Below are 3,121 nucleotides of genomic sequence, written 5' to 3'. Positions count from 1 at the left end.
GCAGCGGGGCCTGGCGGGGCAGGATGCGAGCACCGCAGCAGAGGTGAGGAGCGAGCCGGGTGGCACCGGGATGCCGGTGCGCGTGTGTATCCGCTGCGTGTACCCGCTTGCGTCCGTGGGTGATGCAGGTCGGGGTGCGCGGGTGCCCGGGACGCACGTGCGGGGTGTGTGTGCCCCTCCTGGGCCGGGCGGTGCCGTGGCAGTGCTGTGTCCGTGCCGTGGCGGATCAAGGCCCGCTGGCACGTCAGCGTGGCCGGGTTGCGGGTTTGCTCCCCTCGGGGCTGCGTGGTGTCGGAGGTGGCACATCCTGCACGCTGTTCCCCAGCTGGAGCCCGCCGGGTCACGGCTGCCGCCGGGGTCCCGCGGGATGCCCTGTTCCCGGGCTGCCAGCTTACCAGGCGCTGCGCTGTGCAAGCCCGAGAGCGCTGCCGGGCACCGAGGCAGGCGTTTCGGGGGAGCCCGGAGCGTGCGGGATGGGAGCGAGAGCAACTTGGTCAGYGCTAGAGGAACAGGGATGCAATTTGGGGATGCCAGTGCGGGCACCCCACAGCCACATGCTTGSCCTTGGCTCGCTCCACCTTTGCACTCGCCCTCGCCTTCCCCCAGCTCGTGTCCCTCTCCAATTCCAGTGTGAGCTGCCGGCCAGTCTGCGCCCGGCACTGTGTGCACCGTGGCGAGAGCCACGCYGGGAGCTCGCGTAGCGCCCGGCTCCCCCCGCTCTGCCGCGGCTCAATGGAGACCTTGTTGCCGTGCCCTGCCGGCGGGTGGTCCGCGGGGCGGCCGTGCGGAGCACTGCGCGTGCACGCACACGCACCCGCTGCGCCCGCGGCCCGCCGCCCCGGGCTCCACCTCCCTCGCCACGACACTTGGACCGGCTGAAACGCTCGTGCCGACGAGTCAGCGGGGAGCTCGGAGCCGCCGCGCTCGGACCCCCCTGTCCCCGGCGTGGAGCTGCGGCGCTCGCCCCAGCCCGGACGCCACCACCGCTTGCACCCAGAGAGGCCGTGCCTGCAGCAAGGGGCCGGTGCRTGTGGGGGGCTGTCTGTCCATCCGTGCATCCATCCGTGCGTCCATCCGCCCGGGAGAGCTGAGCCAGGAGGAGGAGGTGAGCTGCCGGCTCTTTTCTCCCCTCGGTGCGTGGTGCTGAGCTGGAGGTGTTGGGGATGCTGTCCGGCGGCGCCCGCCCGGCGCTCGCCCCTCGCCCAGGCGGCCCCGCGGGGTGCAGGCAGCCCCAGGCAGGCTCCTCGCCTCGGCGCTGTGACTCAGCGGGCGCTCTGAGTCAGGGCTGTGTGGTGGCACCCCTCGTGCCGGGCTGCCGGGAAGTTTTAAGGCACGTCGGTGGTGGGAAGTGCTGCCCCGGAGGGGGCCGTGTGGGGCTGAGCGCCTTCCCCGCGCCCGCGGCTTTGCAGCGCGCCGGCGGTGGAGCGACCGGGCATGAAAGGGCTCTTGTCCTCCTGCAGYGCCCGCAGCATCGCGGCGTCTTTCCCTGAGCAGAAAACAAATTCACAGTGTCGGTGCTGGTGTGCGGATGGGGAGCTGGGGAGGCTGAGCGGGGGGAGCCCGCCCGGAGCACCCAGCCAGCCCCCTGCAGCAGAGCGGTGCCCCGTCCTCTCCGCGCCCGCTGCAGCGCCCGGGGCGCCCGCCGGCCCCACTGCCTCCGTGGCACGGCACGGGGCTCCCGGCACTGCTGCGCGAGGACGGCGCCGGCTGCGGGGCACGGGGCGCTCTGCTCCCTCGCCTGGGAGCCCGCGGCCAGCCACGGTGCCAAGGTGGCCCGGCCCCGAGAGGTGGCCTCGAACCCCGGCGCTCGAGCCCCTGGGGGTGGCCGCCTCCCCGGTCAGGTGTTGCACCTCTGGGTGTTGCACCCACTCGGGTGTCGCGCCTGGCGGGATCGTGCTGCTGGGCATCGTGTCTCCAGGTGTCGTGGCTGTAGATACTGTGACTATGGATATTGCGCTGCTGGGCATCGTGGTGTCGCGCGGCCTTGGCGCGGGGGCCGGGGTGCCACGCGGCCGCGTGCCCCTGCCCCTGCCCCTGCCAGGCCCATGGCACCGGGGGGGGGAGCGGGCATCCGGCTGCGCCTGCGGCCTGCCTGAGAAGCTGTCACTTCGGGAACGGGGCAGAAAAAAATCTGATCTCTTTCCTTGAATCTTGAAACGAGTCACACTTCCCTGTTTCTGAAAATAAACCTGCCTGCGGCTGCAGCTGGCGGCCGGCGAGCCGCGGTAACGCCAGGGCGCGGGCCCTCCCGCAGAGCGGCTCCGGCGAGCGGTGCTTTCGGCGTTTGGCGTTTCCCGGCGAGGCTCAGGTGGCCGCGCTGCCCGCAGAGCGGGGGGTCGGGGCTGCTAATGGGGCTAAAGTGCTTCTGACGGGGGTCGGGGGRGTGCTCGGCCATCTGCGCCGCCCCGAGGGCCTCGTGGCTCGGCACTTAGGGGAAAGCAGCCTCCAAGCGGCAGGAACACACGCGTGCGGGTGTGCCCCCGCGTGCCTCGCGTGCACGCGCACGCCCCTGCGCGCGCACGCATGCACACGCGTGCGCACATACCCGTGCACCCTCATGCGTGCACACCCACCCGCGCACAGAAGCACGCGTGCACACGCGCGGCGCACGCGTATCCGTGCCTCCCCCCACAGGCATGCTTCCCCCRTTCTGCTCACACTCGTGCACACGCGCGTGTACCCCCTCCCTCCCTCCCACCACGGGGCGATGGCACGGCGGGGCTGGGAGGCTGTGCCCCGGCAGCGCCGTGCCCGCCGGTGCCGTGCGTGCAACGCGGGCCGTGTGCTCCCCTCCGCAGGGACCCGTGCAGCGGCGAGCAGCCGGCCGCGCAGCCCGGAGCCAGCCGCATGACGGGTAAGGGGCTCCGCGCTTGCCGGGTGCCGAGGCGGCCCGGCGGCCCTCCGGAGACGTCCCGGAGGGAGGCTGCGCCCCGAGCCCCCCGCTCGCCTCGCTGACGCCTCGCTCCCTCCCAGAGCCGGGGCCGCAGGGCGGGCGCCGCGAGCCCCCCGCGCCGGCCGAGCTGGGGGCGCCCCCTCGCCCCCCGGCCGCCCTGCCCGGCCCGGAGCGCAGCCCCTTGGCGCAGACGTGTCTCCCGCGGGACCTGGAGGTGGGCAGCCAGGC

This window comes from Rhea americana, unplaced genomic scaffold, assembly GCF_003343005.1.
Source record: "Rhea americana isolate MKP2758 unplaced genomic scaffold, rheAme1 scaffold_162, whole genome shotgun sequence".
NCBI classification, from domain to species: Eukaryota; Metazoa; Chordata; class Aves; order Rheiformes; family Rheidae; genus Rhea; species Rhea americana.
This window is presented reverse-complemented; position numbering follows the sequence as displayed.